The sequence below is a fragment of the Lycium ferocissimum genome, chromosome 12 (genome assembly GCF_029784015.1).
Source record: "Lycium ferocissimum isolate CSIRO_LF1 chromosome 12, AGI_CSIRO_Lferr_CH_V1, whole genome shotgun sequence".
NCBI lineage: Eukaryota > Viridiplantae > Streptophyta > Magnoliopsida > Solanales > Solanaceae > Lycium > Lycium ferocissimum.
This window is the reverse complement of record NC_081353.1, coordinates 55,764,961-55,783,907: the sequence shown is the minus strand read 5'-3', so window position 1 is coordinate 55,783,907 and position 18,947 is coordinate 55,764,961.

Sequence of the window (18,947 nt, the reverse complement as noted above, 5' to 3'; positions counted from 1 at the left end):
TTCTGTATGCCAAATTTCTGCGTCCCTGTTCTCAATGAAGCTCTGTCTACTAAACCTCTATGCAAGCGAGAATCAAACGATTACGAAATTTTATGTCTAATATGCCTCTGTACGTTCGACTCCGATCATAATTCTGTCCGATAAATCTCTATACGTCTGACTCCGATCACAGATTTGCCTGATATACCTCTATGCGTCTGATTCTGACTACGGATTTATCCGATATAGTCCAGTACACCTGACTCTAAATATGGGTTTGTCCAATATGCTTCGATGTGTACGCTCGATCATGAATACGTGTCGGAGTATAACGTATGATTACGATTACATGCCTTTACGCTTCTGTACTTCTGATTCCGGATACGACTCCATCTGACATACCTCTGATCTTCTAGCTCTGACAAATATTCTGTTCACCCTATATCCGATTTGAAATCGTATGGACCGCTAGACTAATTAGGATTTCGAACAGCCCGATACCGCAATATCAGAAAGTGATAGAAGGACTTGGAAAGTGAAGGCTCTTACCATTACTTCGATCAAGTGCAAGTATGTAGCTGGCAAGAAGACCTTCCCCGAAATGTTGGTAAAACCGATGAGGCTAATTTAACATTCGAGGACGAATGTTTTAAAGGGGGGGAGAATGTTATATCCGGCATTTTTGCGTCTTTGGAAAATTTAGAAGTAACCTTGACTTGTAAGGAATAAGGTCATGTTTGGATTTTACTTAATGTGTGTGTGCCGGATATGGAAGTATGGATGCGGAGATATTGAGTAAGGTTAAGGACAAGATTGGAATTTTGGAAGTTAGTTTCGGGAATTACAAAAACAAGATTCTAAACCATTGGGCTCAAAAAAAATAAAATGAAAATTAAGGCCCAAGAGAGATGAGGGTGGCCGGCCATGTACAAGGCCCAACCCATGGTTTTTAATTAAATTCCCATGTGCTAAATAAGATAAAAAGGGAATATATTCATCATTTGTCCAAAGAAACTTCAAGAAATCAAGAAGGAGAAAAACGAAACAAAAAGAGGAGCAACAAAGAGGCCATTCAGCCAAGCCTTGAAAGAAAAAAAATCACCCCTCAAATCTTGATCCAAAAATAATTATCTTGTGATAATCCTACTAAATTAAAAGTCCTCTACAACTTGGTGCAATTGTTTTGGAAGGAAGAGTGCTTATTTCTTCAAGTTGGCAACTTGGTGAAGTAAAGAAGATTGTGGAAAAAGGTAAGAATTCATTCCTTTTTATTAGGTTATGAAGGTTATATATGTTCTAGTATGTAGAAATAAGAAAAAGTATGGAAATATGGATGTGTTTGCAAAGTAGGTGTGTGTGTGTGCATGTGGCCGTGTATATATGTGTGTGGTATATCTATGGTGAGTTGAATTTATGTTGTATTCCAGTTGTAAGTAGGGTGGAGTTCATATTGAGAATGAAAATTAAATGAGTTTTGTTGAAGTTGGAAAAAAAAAGGTATTGGCCGTGTGGTAGGGGTTGATGAAATGGAAATGGGTTAATGTTGTTTTGTATGTTAGTTATGTTGTTGTGATCCTTGCAATGTAAATGAAGGTAAAATGATGTAAGTTCGCCTTGAAATGGAATGTGGGAACTTATGTCGTTTTAGTATGATTTTATGAAATTATGAGAATGAAGTGGTTAAGGTGCAAATTATGATTAATGTTGATGAATTTGGAAGATGGAAATGCGTTATGAACTTGTATGTTAAAGATTAGAAGAATTGAATAAGTTATGGCTTTGGTGGAAAGTTGGCATAATTTGTATATCTTGAGAATATATTGTAGAAATGCTATGAAATGCTTCCGAATTATGTTGTAATGATCTTGATTAGTAATGAATGAGAGCATGTTGGTATTGATTTGAAAATGTGAAGTCGAAATGAAAATCATTGCATTATGTCGAAAAGAAGACTAGTTGTGTTATATTGTGATTTGTATTGTTGATTGTTGTTGTTGTTGATTGTTGACATTTGGCGAGTTAAATTCTCGGGGATGCCACATGTATAGGGGAGATGCTGCCCAAATTTTTTGAAGAAAAGTATAAGATAAGATTTAAGTTCTAAAGGATTGAAATCGCTAATTGGTAAAAGTGACCATTTGCATATTTTTGACGAAACGGGCTTGGAGTTTTGGTAAGCGTAAAGGGCAAAGAAGGTATGTAAAGTCTCCCCTTTCATTCTTTGGCATGTTCTAAACGTATTAGGCTCGGACGCGAGCCTTAGATATGACTCTGTCTCTCGAAAGTCCGAGATTGAAATTGGCCCCATTTCTTTCGGTACAATTGAACTAGTTTCTTTACAAATTGTCATCAAAGTGACTTGCATGTATGTAGTATTCACAAATGGACTCGGATTGTCCAAAACTCTCATGAATGATTCATAAGGTTTATGATCCATAATTTGAGTTCACCACCTCGATTTACCCGAGGTGGGCCCACGGGTTCCGAGACCTCTTGTTATGGTTTTAATTGATTTATTTCTATACAATACTTAAAGGAATCTTGTGATCATTGTACCGTTGTCAAATGATAAATACGACGAATCCATGATATATTTTGATATGTGTTATGATCCTAGAAACATGATTTGATATAAGTAATCGTGCCATCCCCACAAAGGGCATATATATATACTATGATCGTTGTCCGATTTCTTTGGAAATGATATGTCATTTGAATTGTTCCATTTGTTAAAGAACGATCATTACGACTACTCGTTGAATCCTGTGATATATTTGTTCGTACGAACAATCTCAAAAAAAAAAATTCTTTTGATATAATCCGACACGATTCATGAAAGGTACGAATTATGACTTATTGTTGATTTGTCTATTGAGTCCGGACTTATATGCATGTGTTTCCGCATTACTCTGTTCGTGCAAGTTATGATATGTCTTTTCACCGAGCCGGGCCGGGACATGTTCTCGTGCGCACTTCTTTGCATTATTCACCGAGTCCTCTCATACTTGCGGGCGGGACACGTTATCTGTATATGGCTATGATGTGATGATACGGGGATGGTGGCCAGGATGGCACATGACTATTATTCACCGAGACCCGATGAGAGAGGGTAGGGACACGTTATGTATACATGATATATGATTTTTGACATGCATGATTTCATATTACCGAGTCCCTTAATAAAGGGCCGGGACACGTTCATCGTATATATGATATATGATTTTGTTATGCATGATCTCACCTACCGAGTCCCTTATCAGAGGGCCGGGACACGATATATGTTCATATGACGTTAGATGATCTGATATGCATCACTTATCCTTTGGCATTATGTTTTCTGAGGTCTCGGACAAGGTAATACCTTTTGTACTTCGGACTCTGACTATAGCTCCGTCTGTTACATGTCTGTACTCCTGTTCTTGACTATGATTATACTTGTTACTTTTATGCTTTACATACTCGGTACATTTCCGTACTGACCCCTTTTCTTCGGGGGCTGCGTTACATGACCACAGCGGTACCACGCACTCGAGATACGCCACCGCCTTAGGATACCCGTTTCGTTTATCGGAGAGTGCTCCTTTTGATCCGGAGCTGATATTTTGGTATATATTTTCTGCTGTTTATATGCTCTGTACATATGGTCATTTAGGTATGGCGGGGCCCTGTCCCGTCTTCTGATTCTGTTATATATGTTAGAGGCCTGTAGACATGTTTGTGGGTTGTGGGTTATCACTGTTGTGGTAAGCAAGTACGAGTCTGCGAATTGAGTAATTCTGCTTATTATGTTAGCCCTAACGGCTTATGTACAGGTTTAAGTGTGTATATATATATTTTCGTGCGATGTATTTTATATCTGTATGAATTTACATATGTCTAAACGGAATTAGCTGTTTGGTATGCCAGATCTGTCAGGTAGGTACGTGTGGGTGTCCAGTTAGGACACCAGTCGCGGCCCACGGGGTTTGGGTCGTGACATTCGAGCTCGGGAGTTATATGCCAAATTCTTAAAATGTGAATTTGTACTGAAATCTGTGACTTTTCTAGGTCACATTATTTCCGCTGATGGTATTTGGGTAGATACTCAGAAGATCGAAGCTGTGGAGGATTGGCCAAGGCCTACAATGCCTACAGAGGTCCGTAGTTTCCTGAGGTTGGCCGGTTACTATAGGAGATTTGTAGAAGGACTTTCTTCTATTGCTGCACCGCTGACGAAGCTGACTCAGAAATTGGCTAAGTTTCAGTGGACAGATGCGTGTCAGCGCAGCTTTTAGGAGCTGAAAAATAGGTTGACCTCGGCCCCAGTCTTGAAACTCACCTAAGGATCGGAGGGCTATGTTATTTACTGTGATACTTCAGGTGTTGGACTGGGTTGTGTGTTGATGCAGCATGGCAAAGTAATAGCTTATACCTCACGGCAGTTGCGAAAACATGAGAAGAATTATCCGACCCATGACGTAGAGTTGGCTGCAGTTATTCATGCATTGAAGATATGGAGACACTATTTATATGGTGTTCATGTGGACATTTATACAGATTATAAGAGCCTGCAATATATCTTCAAATAGAAGGAGCTGAACTTACGACAACGGCGATGGTTGGAGTTGTTAAAGGATTATGATGTGAGCATTTTATACCACCTGGGAAAGGCAAATGTGGTAGCTGACGCTCTCAGTAGAAAAAAAAGAGCTAGCTCAGGAACTTTAATAGCTAGCCAGCCTAGGGGTTCGCTTGACGGACTCGGGCAATGCGGGAATCACTGTTTAAGACTTGACTGTTTCATCCTAAGTTGAGGAAGCAAAGAAGTGCCAATGGAAAGACCCTGTGTTAGTTCATTATAGAGATGTGCTTTCAAGAAGGAGAAGTCACAATTTGATGTCTCTACGGATGGAGTCCTCAGATATCGAGAAAGATTATGTGTTCCTAATGTAGCAGGGTTACGTCAACGGGTCTTGGAACAAGCCCATTACTCTCGTTATTCCGTCCATCCAGGAACGACAAAAATGTACCATGATTTTAAATCTATATATTGGTGGGACGGCCTGAAAAAGGATATAGCGGAGTTTGTTGCCCAATGTCCAAATTGCCATCAGGGTAAAACAGAGCAGCAGAAGCCGGGAGGATTACTGCAAGCTATAGAGATCCCAACTTGGAAATTGGAGGCGATTAATATGGACTTCATTATAGGCTTACCCCGTTCCCGGCGTAAGTTTGATTCTATATGGGTGATAGTAGATAGACTCACGAAGTTCGCTCATTTTCTACCAGTCAAAATCAGGTATTCAGCAGAAGATTATGCAAAGTTATATAACAAAGAGATAGTGCGACTTCACGGGCTTCCAGTGTCTATTATTACGGATAGAGGAGCACAATTTACGGCTAATTGTTGGAGGTCCTTCCAAGAAGGTTTGGGAACGCAGGTGAGACTTAGTATAGCATTCCATCTGCAAATTGATGGGTAGGCGGAGCGCACTATCCAAACCCTTAAAGATATGCTAAGAGCATGCGTGCTAGATTTTGGAGGTAATTCGGGGTGATCACCTGCCACTTATCGAATTTGCGTACAACGACAACTATCACTTTAGTATTCAAATGGCCCTATATGAAGCTCTGTACGGGGGAAAGTGTAGATCGCCTATTGGATGGTTCAAAATGGGAGAGACAAAGTTAGTGGGCCCAGATTTGATTCAGCAGGCGGTAGAAAAGGTCAAGCTTATTCAAGAACGACTACTAACAGCTCAGAGGCGTCAGAAATCCTATGCGAATAACTGTCGGCAAAACTTGGAATTCAAAGTCAATGATTGGGTGTTCTTAAAAGTATCATTGATGAAAGGTGTAATGAGATTTGGCAAGAAAGGGAAGCTTAGTCCTCGGTATATTGGACCTTACGAGATTGTGAGCAAGGTAGGCTAAGTAGCGTATGAGTTGGATTTACCTCAAGAATTAGAATCAGTCCACGTAGTGTTTGACGTATTCATGCTATGCAAGTGTGCTGGAGATCCCTCCAGGATCGTACCTGTAGACGATGTGCAAATCACAGAGAAACTATCCTATGAGGAAGTACCGGTTGCTATTATGGATAGGCAAGTCCGAAGGCTTAGAACCAAGGACGTAGCTTCAATCAAAGTTCTGTGTAGGAATAATAATAGAGAAGAAATGACTTGGGAAGATGAGGAAGAAATGAAGTCTAGGTACCCGCATTTATTTCCGCCTCCAGAAGATGTGCAGACAGAGCCATCAGTACCCTCAGGTATGTAATGCTTCTCTAAAATGATTCCTTGACCGAATTTTGGATTGTTATGACAAGACAATAGTGGTACCGTTATAAGGGAAACTCTAACAAAATTTTGAAGTCTCTAAGAGTTTAACATTCGAGGACAAATGTTTCTATGGGGGGAAGAATGTTACACCTCACAGTTTGGCACATTGAGATTCGCTAGCTAACAGACGTACTATTGCGGGAGCGGGATGGTAATTGAGGATGTACGAGGTTATATATATGTTCATCCTATGATTATTAGGGTTAAGGTTGTATAATAGGTCATGGAAAGGTTGGAGGGCAAGGAAATCAGAGAGCTAAGGTGGGGCCCACATGTCGGGGTCCTATGAAGGACATATGAAAAGTATTATGAGTACTACATGGGAAGTTGAGTAAGCCTTAAGAAGGATCCTTAGGTCAAACATGGGCGTAAGCCCTCCAAAAGGATAATGTAAGGAGATGTTTTCGGATGATCCGACTTGAAGAGGCCAAAACGCCATTATAAGTTTGTAGTTTGGAAACACGCCCAAAATGAAATAGCTTTCCAACCATAGGTCGTGGGCCCTCATACGATATCGGGATCACACGTTATGCACGTTTTAAGATCGGCTGTCAGGGAAGGAAATTAGTGTCACACCCTTAGTCCGATAGGGTGTGATGGGCACCCGACCCTTACCTAGGGCCGAGCGAACCCGCTGACTCTCGTGATACTCAAATCATACTGGGCCCTTAAATCATAACATAAATACATCATGAAAGGTTTTCGGAAATCAAACATGCTTTTCATACTTTTTCAAATCAAATGAAGTCTATAATCGTATAAAATCTGTAAAATAATGCGTAACAATACATCGGCTTATGGAGCCGCTTACAAACTGACATACTATACACATGACTCTGTCTGCAAAGTCTCTAACATAACCCAAGATACCATAGCGCACATATACTCTGACTCGGCAGCGCCCCGAAGGAAATGGAGCTCGCCAATCCGGCTGGAACATCTTCTGCTAACATCATCTACTCGTTTGCATGTACCTGCGCGGCATGAAACGCAGCCCCCGAAGAAAGGGGGTCAGTACGGAATATGTACTGAGCATGTAAAGCATGGAGTACAGTAACCAGGATCATAATCGAAGTAGGAATTACAGAGACAAGTACAATGACCAAGAAATCATAAAACTTACCTTTGGAAACATATGTCATGCATGTCAATATCATAAAACCATCATGTGTACATACAGCGTGTCCCGACCCTCTAGTGAGGGACTCGGTAAATGAAATCATCATATGCATGTCAATTATCGGAAATCATATACGAATTACAGAAAACATGTATAATAATCAGAATGCTAGAATGCTTACTTCTGAACATAAATCATGCATATCAAAAACATATATCATATGCGAAAGTTTTGCATATCTCCGAACACATCCTCCATATCACATCATAATTCAGAAACACATCAGACTTCGGAAAACTCATCATACTTCGGAATATAACATAATGCGCACGATACATACCGGCCCGGGACTCGGCGAAGGAATTAACAATAATGTGCACGAGCAGAATCGTGGGAGACTATATGCAATTCAAACATTTATAAGCCATATGCAATTTAAACATTTACAAAGACTCAAAAAATTAATCCCAGCGAACCTTCGTTTACAAACTAAGACAATACTCTAATCAAGTTTTCTTCCGAACGTCACTCGGGAACATATCAGACAAAACTTTAGAAATCATAGCTACGTATCAGAATCATATGCATAACAATCCTTATTTCAGACTCGGTAAATAAGTAAGTAATCATACTCGGGAGTCGGGATGATAAGCATGTTAAGTTCTTTCAAAAATCGTTAAGACTGCACAAGGAAAGTCTCGGGGCCCACGGATGGGTATCAACCCCATCCGAGCCCACCTATTAAAGTTGGGATTATTATTCGTTATGGAATCTCCTACGAACGTTTCGAGGCGATCCGAGCTCGTCTACGAAAGTTACGGTCGTTCGTAGTTACGGAACATTTTTAAGAACAAGAAATCTTTTATGAAATTTTGAGATCCAATCATATAAAACATAAGACCTTAGTTCGACTACATTGAAAGGGTCAACTTTAATGAGCGAATAAGAATTGCGTACAAGCTCGGATCTTAAGAATGGAATTACCCCGAGACTCGTATCATAGCCTACTTATAACTAAGACATGCCAAAAGAAAGAAAGGTAAGCTTTACATACCTCGTCCGCTTCCTAAGCTGATCCGAACTTACGTCTAAGCTTCTCAAAATCCACAACTACGTCATTTGATATCGACATTAGCCATAAGCATCGAAGAATTCAATCCCAAGTCATCACTTATCTACCAAAATTTGGGCAGCACTTCCCCTATAAATTCAACATCCCCGAGAATTAGACTCGGCTAAATCTTCAACAACAATACCAACAACCATATTAACAACATCGATAATGAATTCAAAACGCATTATAATGCTAATAACTCTTCTCCACATTTTCGACAACATTCCAATTATATGTTCAATTCGACTACATGCAAACAAGCCAATGCCAATCATTTCACATGCAAGCACCAATCCAAAACTATCCAAACAAAATTCAAGAACGCCTCAAATCAACCGCGTATTATTCAAAACAACCCAATCATTATGCCACATAATCCGAGACCACTCAAACAAGTTTCAAGAACGCTTCAAACAATCCACAAAATATTCCAGACAATCCAAACAATATGCCATGGAACCCGAGACCACCAATTTCCATAGGGGCAACAATGTAAGACATTTCTTTCTTCTAAATTCATCAATGACACCAATAATCCACACATTCACAACATTACTTCCATAAATTCAAGAAACTATATTAGAATCACTTTAGGTTCTCAATCAGCCCACAACCAATTACAACTTCAATTTGAGTCATCAAACCTTCATTTTCATCACATATTCCATAACAACAACAACTACAACACCAAGTAAATTTAACTCATCATTCCTACACAACACATAACATGCACACGGCCAAGACAATATACACGGCTACCACCACAACACCACAATTTCATGAATTTCATTCGTTTCCACATTCCGCAACATACACAAACCATGCACAACCACCTATAAGACATGTAAGGAGAATTAAATCTTACCTTCCACTTACTTCCCCCTCGACTAGAGTTGGTGAATTGCAACAACGAACGGTTTTCTTGTTCCACCAACTACTCCACGTTAACGAGGGCCTTCCAATTAGTAGGAAAGCTAGGAGAAAAGAATTTTTCTTGATCAAATTTTCCATGACCATGTTCGGCCAAGGTTGGCCGAACTCTCTCCCCTCTCTTTTTCTCCATCTTTCTTGAATTTTCTAGGATGATGAAGAAAAATATGTCTTGCCTTTCATGACTTATTCATATATATATATAGGCCCCCTACAAATGTAAGATGAACACATGGCCCCCTTGATGGCTTGAAACAATTGGCTAGCCATGTGTGGGCCCCACGGCCACATGGCCATTCATGGCTATTTTATGAAATAAATTTTCCAATTTTTAGCCCCTACTTTTCCTTATTCCAAATTTACCCTTAATGCTCCATACCAATAAAAGATGAATATGCAACTTATGCAATCTTAACAAAACCCAAAAAAATATAACCTTGTCCTTAACTTTCCGCAATTTACTCGGAATATCCCATTGTACAAAATACGGGATATAACATCCTTCCCCCCTTTGGAACATTCGTCCTCGAATGTTCAACTGGTCTCGTAAGGTCTTCTAAGGATCTTGGGGGGGGGGGGGTTCCTTTATCACCACGGCATGCAATCTCATCTATCGATTATACCCCTTCTTCATTTTCTCTTCAGCTTCTCATGTCGTCTCCTCCCTGCTACTGTTTCGCCACACGAACTCGGGCCCTTATAATCGTAACACAAGTACCTATGACTCCGCGTCTTATTGACAATACCTCCTTCTAATATCCGGTGGACACTTTTATTCCCATCCATGAGAGCAGCATTCTCTCTTTTCTTAAAAATTTTCCAACTGTCACTGTCATTCCAAGTGTCTTCTTGAGTTTGTCATCTTTGCTAACGCCCTTTTTGTACCTTTAGTTAGGAGATCTTTCTCGCTCTTTACTCTCTTGTCACTCATTATGTTGCAATCTCTATAAGAATATGCGAATGTGTTCAAATTAGCCCAAGAAATACCTCAACGCCGCTTTACTAATCCTCATGTTCTTGACTTAGATGACTTTAATGTGTTCCACACTCTTGATTTATGTTGATTTGATGAAGTTGATCATCAATTTCTTTTGTGTTCTTGTGGATGAAGTGTGGAGAAGGTTCTAGAGAATTCTTGAGTTGTGGAGTGGAAATGAAATGAATTAAATGAACTTGGGTCTCCTTTTTAATAACTGAACATCTGATCCCATCGGGCAATTATACGGACACTTATACGGTCTGTATAACTTATACGATCCGTATAAGTGACCGTGAAATGGACCTTTCCGTTTCTACTCTCTGTGACCATTATACGGTCCATTATACGGGCCGTATAATTTTATGCGATCCGTATAACTGACCGTATAATCCCACCAGTGAGGAACCTTCACTGTGATGGTTCTGCGGTCTATTATAAAGACCGTATAACATTATACGGACCGTATAATCGACCGTATAACCCATGAGTCCACTGAATCTTAATTTCATCACTTCGCTTGACCTCCGATCCTTATGGAACCTTCTTAACACTTTTTTAGTACTTCATTAACAATCGAAGGGTCATTATAACTCTTCTCCAAGACGTCCCTAAACTCTCATTATTTCGATACTCGAAATTCTTGCCCGACACATAACATATTGCTTGTTTCCCTTAACAACTTTCTTTCCTTACCTTAAATGTCTTTGGAAATCTTAATTAGGACTATCAAATACTATTTCTTACTTATCACAACATTGTATACTTCTTACCCTTCGTTAGCCTATTCACTGTACGTTAACGGGAATTTTCCAAGGTGTAACATTCCCAAGATTTTCAATCCAAACTACACTACAGATGATATTCATGCCTGAATGTTATCTCTTGCTTGGTAACTTTGTCAGAGTCTCCCATCTTCACACAAGCTTCTTTTACTCTCTTTAAACAGGCAATACATCTTAATTATCTCCTAATTTCGGACACTGCTCTTGTCACAACCCAAACTGGAGGGCTGCGACTGACACTCGATTTCCTACTAGACTGAGCGTCAACGTTCCATTCATTTCTTATATATTAACCATATGTGATCCTATAACTTCATTTTATATTGTTCCAACATTAAACATGACAAAACACCTGATAGGGGATATATATAAACATACGAGCCTATACGACCGCCATAAAGTACTGACGACATCTTGACATACCATATACATAACTCTATCTGGAAAGCCTCTAACGTAGATCATAATACTGCAATATAATCCAGGACAAGGCCCTGACATACCTAAAATTTATAAGACACATATGTACATACGTACTCGGACTCGGTAACACTGCGAATAGAAGTGGAGCTCACCAATCTAGCTGATATCCGGGGGACAGTATACTACAAAGGTCCTCTACTCGTCTATCTACACCTACGCGGCATGAAACACATTGTCCCCAGACAAAAGGGATGTCAATATGAATAATGTACCGAGTATGTAAGGCATGAGAAACAACATAATAAAGACGTAAGTGTAACATGAGATAAAAGAGAGCCAACCTGTACATTAATGCCTGTAAGGGCGTATGACACACATGCTTTATTTTAAAACACACACACATATATATATATATATATATATATATATATATATATATATATATATATATATATATATATATATATATATATATAAAAGTACACCGGGGTTGCATCATCATCATTAAGCCGCTCTTTGGGGTCATCGCATCATCGTACCAAACCGGGTGATGTGCACAATAGATGCCATACCCGACCGACTATAGCGTGGCTTGGTGTCATAAAATAGATACATATATATATATATATATATATATAAAATGCATGAATGATGGGAAGACAATCTGAATTTATCGGAGTGACGTAAGGTCAATGCACCTCCGATTATCATGATGGAGCTAACATCATCATCAACCTTGCATGCCTCTTTTGGACTTAAGAATCAGATACAACAACATGCTTGAACGCAAAATCATGAGATAACAACGAATGGACATTTCTAACAATCTAAGAGTAGAATCGTTATGGAATGACTTTCGTTTACGTTTCATTTCATTATAGAACATGCCAAAATGAAAGAAGAGTTAGCCTTAACATACCTTTGCCTCTTAAGTTAAACACTCAAAGTAGGCCCTCCAATGTTTTTCAATCTTTAACATGGCAACAAGAACCATCGTTACGCCATGAAAGACTTTCTAACCAATTCTCAACCTAGAAGGTTATCTATCTAAATTCGGGCAACATTTCCCTTATATTAATCACTTCCATCTTAACACAAATTAGTTCCAAAACAACAAGAACACCATAAACAATATATTTTTTTAGCTGCCATAATAAAACAAACCAAAATCAGTGCATAAGTTCCTTTCAAAATAGCCTACGGCCCAATCACTTATCCTTCACTTCTACTTCAAGTTTTGCATATATTCCATTCATCAATTCTTCTCATAACAGCACATCTATGTGTAACAATAACCACCATAATCAAGTTATATTCTTCAATTTCCAGCTACAACAATTTCCAGGTCTATTACAACTGTTATCTCACATTCCTTAGCTCAATTAACACAACCCACATCAATTTAACCTTAACTCAATGAAGAACATAATAAACTTACCTTGGACAGTAACTTCAACTTGAAACCCTAGTTGGAATCAGTCCACAACAACCCTTAAACAATCCTACAACACCATAAATGTGTTTCTACTTGCTTCCCTTGAACTTCTAATGAAGAAATATGGTAAGATCATATTGCAATCCTCTGAAACCCTTGGAGAACCTTTATGAGGGTGTGGGGAAGTATGAGAACTGATTTGGGATGAAAAGGATGAGAAATGGCTGTCTATACCCTTTTCAGCCCTCAAAGGTCCGTAACCGCCATAGTGGGCCCCATAAGGGGCTGCCTGCGCAGTCTCGGAAAAACGTGAATATTTCTCTACTCCGATGTTGCATCGATGAACAATTTATTACGTTGAAAACTAGACTTGTGGACCTTCAATTTGGTGGGTGGATCACCCCATTACATTGAGAGAAAGGCTCACTGACATCTGAACAAAATTTCAGTGAAATTACGAACGTAACTTGCGATAACTTTTTTCGACTTTTATTTTACAACTTGCTTGAATTCAAAACATAACATACGAATATCATACAATTCAAATACCTCATAACATAACCTTCTTAGTATATTAAGAACTCCAAGTATTACCCCAATAATATGGGTTATAACATAGACCCGTACCCCCAATGTATGGTTCGTAAGTTACTCCATAAGTTTGAAATCTCGCAAAAATTCACTCAATTGGATTCGTTTAACCTCTAACCTGTTCGAAACTTGCTTATCACTTATTAAACATGGTTTAAGCACTTATAACCTCAAACATATTCTTGTTTCCCGAGCTTACGTCGAATATCTTACTACGGAACTTGACGTATGAATATGTAACAGCTCTCTTCCTAGAAGCTCCTCTACTTAATGTAAACTTCCTTATGCCATCAAAAAGGACTTTTGTTCATTAGATTTTGCAGCCATAAACTTTTCTCTTAGTTAGGGTTGATGAGGAGGGGAGAAAGAGTTAATATACTGGTCTCTGCTGAGAATGTCTTACCTTTCATTCATAGAAAAGGATGTGACCTCTCTTTCAGCTCCACTACAAAATAATTTAATTTCCTATGTATATTGCTCAACCTATATACCATTGTCATATTAAAATTTCATACATTTTCACTCACTACCACTCTGCTTCCTACAATCTCAGAGACCATTCTACTCTTCTCTTCTCTTGTCTGCCTCATTCTTTACACGGATCAAACAAGCATCTTCACATAGGTCAAACCAGCTTCGACATTGGACAATAATTGGATATCGCTTCTGTATCCTTATTGTCGAGAAGAAAATTAATTTATTTGATTCAACGGCAACCCAACTGCAAATCAAATATTTTAGCACTTCAATACTAATTGTAATTTTGTGTATTTAGAAAATGAAATCTACATAGTGAGTCAAACGTACCTAAAATGAGTTACTAAGTGGTGAAGGAAAACAGATAGCTCTACTTTAGCGAGTTCATAACCAGGACAGTGCCGTGGTGCTCCTCCAAACGATGTGAATACATTAGGTGAGCTTGTTGATCCAGCATTACTCTATTTCCACAAATTCTGATTCACGTGAGTCATTAGGAGGGGGGAGAATGTTACATCTCATCCTTTAGAGATACGTTCATTGACATACGCTCGTAGAATGAGGGTATTCTCTTAGTCGCAAGTTATATGTATTGCAAATAGTAATTATCCAGAAGCCAAGGTCATGTTTGATAAGTATTAGGAAGAATAGAAGTTGAACAAATCAAAGAACTACGTTTCGATGAAAGTTGGAAAAAAAACTGCCAATTTTTTATGGTCCGTAAAAATTTATACAGATTGTATAAATAGATAAGGTCAATCGTATAATTGGAACAGAATGTTAATTTCTGGGGTGAAGTTTTACAGTCCAATTTTACGGACCGTATAAATTTTTATGGTTCGTATATTGCACCGTAGAATTCGAGGTGCTGGTCGACCTCCTCAAGTATAAATACCCCAATTTCACTTACTTCATAATTTTTTCCAACACTTATCTAATACTAAGACATCCATATACACCTCTATAAACCCTTTCACCTATTTATACAAGTTTACACAAGATTTCAATGTAAAATAGCTCTAGAAAGTTCTTGGTAGCTTCGTGTTACACTTCGGGAAATTTCATGTCGTTGTGCGGTGAATAGACCAACGTGAGTTAAGGTGTATATGATGTCTATTCTAGTAAGAAGGAATACTTAATGGTTCTAATTCAGATTCCAAAGACATTTGAGGCAAGAGAAGAAAGCTCGTGGGGGATAGTTAAGGTAGAGAATATCTTACCCCAAATACAAACGTACTAGCAGGTATTCCTAGCGATTTACGGGGTTAGAAGTCGAACGGATAGAATCAGCAAGTCTGAATGGATACAGGAAATTTGGCAGACACCAGTCAGTGGACCGTCACTGTGCACCATCAATAGGTTTCTGCAAACTGAAACCTGCAGACGCAAGTCGACGGACCATCGGCACGTCGACGGGACCGTCGACCCGACCGTCAAAATGTTTCTGCAATCAGAGATTCTCAAGTGTTAGTCACGGACCATTGACAAGTCGATGGGTCGTCGAACCGCTTCTCTGGAACTTTCCAGTTTCAGCTATAAATAGACGAGTTGTGCTCCAAATTTTCAGATTTCAGTCTCTCTCTAAGTATTGAAGGTTCTAGAAAAATTCTCTCATCATATCATCATATATCCAAGGGAAATCAAGGAGTAAACACCTAGAATTAGTAGAATCAAGTGCAACGATACTCTCTAGGGTTTGTAGAGATCAATAAGTCCTTTTGTATTAAAGTGGGGTTTTCTCCAAGTGAAGTACTCTCATCCAAAGTCCATTCCTACATCATCAAAGGTGAGTATTATGTTCAATTCATGTTATTAAGAATATTGAGAGGTTAAAAGATTTAGATTATGGAAGGGAGGAGGATATGGAGTGCAAATATGGAAATATTGTTATTTTTGAATGATGACTTGGCTTGAATAATAGGTCTTGACATGTTATGAGTACAATCTTGTGTTAAATAATACAAATGATGTTAAAGGAGTATTATATGAGAATGAATATGAAGTTGTAAGATAGGTACGGTTATGGATGATTTTGAAGGTCGATTTAAGAAGTAAACAATGTTTAACTTGAAGAATTTAGTGATTATGTTATCATGGGTGTTCTTATTGATGTTTGAGGGTTATCTTATTTTATGGAAGAAGTTGTCGAAACGAAGGAAATGTCGCCAAATTTTCAATTAGTCTTAGTTGCTTTAGCTTAAGCTTAAGTATGTTTCCGATTATCAAATCTTAATACAAATTCTCTTGAAGGTAGAATCGCGAGCTTGAAAGGTAAGCAAGTAGGCAATAGAGCTAAAAAGATATAACGGTATGTAAGGCTAGCCCTTCCTTCAAAGGCATGATTCTTATATATATATATATTGTGATTCCTTTTCGGTAATTCCCATGACTTTCTTACATCCCAAAAGATGAAAGTTAAAGATCCCTAAGAGCTCCTTATAAGATAAAGATGAGATACATCCATGGTAATGATGATGATGAATCTACGTTTAGAGATTCTGAAGCGTACGATATGATAATATTATGAGGCTAGTGATCCTTACATGATTCCTTGATGTTATTCATTATTGATAGCCTCGCCTTATAGTGCTAGTTACTTCAAGGTGAGACATGATGATCATGATGTTCCATAATGTAATCGGAGGTTACCGACCTTATGTCACTCCGATAGAGTTATAGCTTTTACTTGAGCATTCGTGCACACTTTATGTTACATATATGATGATGAGTACACCGCGCCTATATGGCCGGGCAGTCACCACTACGACAGGTGTAGTGGGTAGCTATGATGATGATTACACCATTTCTAGATGGCATGGGCAGACACCACTAGTGGGCGGCATGAGATGTTTACCCCGGACGCAGTCTAATGATGATCACACCGTACCTAAATGGTTGGGAAGTTTATATTTATATGTATACATGGTATGATGATGCTTATATAAGATTTAGCATGCATGATTCCTCCTTAAGAGGCAAGTAGTTACAGTTATCTTTTCTTCTTATGTTTTCTATATTTCCTTGTTATGTTACCATGTATGCCTTACATACTCAGTACATTATTCGTACTGATGTCGTTTTCTTTTGGACGGTGTGTTCATGCCCATAGGTAGATAGGGAGACGACCCAGATCCTTAGTAGCCAAATCAGCTTGCACAGGAGCACTTTCCAATTCCGGAGGTGCAGTTTTTGATATATTCTTTTGTATATATATTCAGGCACAACGGGGTCCTGTCTTGTTTTTATGTTCAGTACCCCAGTTAGAGGCTCGTAGATACATATGTGTGGGTAGTAGATGTCTTATGATCACCCAGTGTATATTGTTGTATATCATTTTACAGCCGTGAGGGCTTATGTATTGTTTTGGTGATTACGTGTGTACCGGTTGGGTATGATGGTTAGCATGATGAGTGGTGCTTGGTAGTCAGCTCCGGGTACCCGTCATGGCCCACTGGTTGGGTTGTGAAAAAAGTAGTATCAGAGCTATTCCATCCTAGGGTGTGTCTACGAGCCTTGTCCAGTAGAGTCTTGTTTATGGGTGTGAAGCGCGCCACACTTATAAACAAGAGGCTGCGGGGCAGTTAGGAATAATGACCGTTCTTCTTCTCTATATATCGTGCGATAGAGCTATGTTATAAGATTTCCTTTTCCTAATTGTGCATTATGATTTCAGCGATGCCGGTAAAGAAAAAAGCAACAGTCGCCCAGAAAGGCAAGGCTATGACAGAACAGCGGGTTGAGCAGGAGCCGCCGGTACATGTAGAGGAGGGTGAGTCCGATAATGAGGCTCCATCTCATACCCCTCACACTCCGCCTGTTTCGGAGGAGCGTGAAAGGGCCCCAGCTCCAGTTCCAGTCCCTCCACTGAGTGCTTCGGGTCAACAAATGACCGAGGCCATTTAGTTGTTGACACAATTAGTTGCTGCCCAGGCTCAACAGCAGAGTGCAAGTCCGGGTGATAGAGCCACTATTGCCAAAGCCCGTGATTTTATGAGTCTAAACCCGCCAGAATTTTTCGGGTCAAAGCCGGATAAAGACCCATAAGGTTTTATAGTCGAGATGTTAAGGACGCTGAGGATTATACATGCTTCTGATACTGAGTTAGTGGATTTAGCATCTTATAGATTGCGGGATGTCGCCGTTCTATGGTATAATAATTGGATAGCTTCAAGGAAGGAAGATGCACCTCCCCCGATTTGGCAGGAATTTATGGATGCCTTTCTTCGTCATTATTTGCCACCCGAGGTTCGAAGGGCTCGAGCTGATAGGTTTTTAAATCTAAAATAAGGGAATATGAGTGCTCGGGAATATAGTTTCCGTTTCAACTCATTGGCCTAGTATGCTTCCACTATAGTAGCCGATATGGGAGACAGAGAACATAGATTTGTGAGTGGCTTAGGGTCACATTTGTTCAAAGATTACTTGGCAGCTTCACTACAGAAGGGGATGGACATCTCCCGTATTCAGGCCTATGCCCAGAATTTAGAAGAGCAGCAACAGCCGCAACGGGGTGAACGCGATATTGATAGAGGGTAGAGTAAGTGGGCCATATCCGCTGGTGCTAGTAATGAGTATAGAGGGGGTCAGCTGCAACAGCATTCCAGATATTCGGGCCAGTCCGCAACTAGTGCACCTCCTCAGTTTGTAGGCAGGAGATTTGACCGCCCCATTTATTCAGGACAGGGCCAGAGCTTGAGAGTTTCGAGTCCCCAGTTTAGAGGTGATCCTAGTGAAAGAAGTCCACCGGTTCCACGATACATTCAGTGCGGTAGATTACAATCGAGTCAGTGTCGCCAA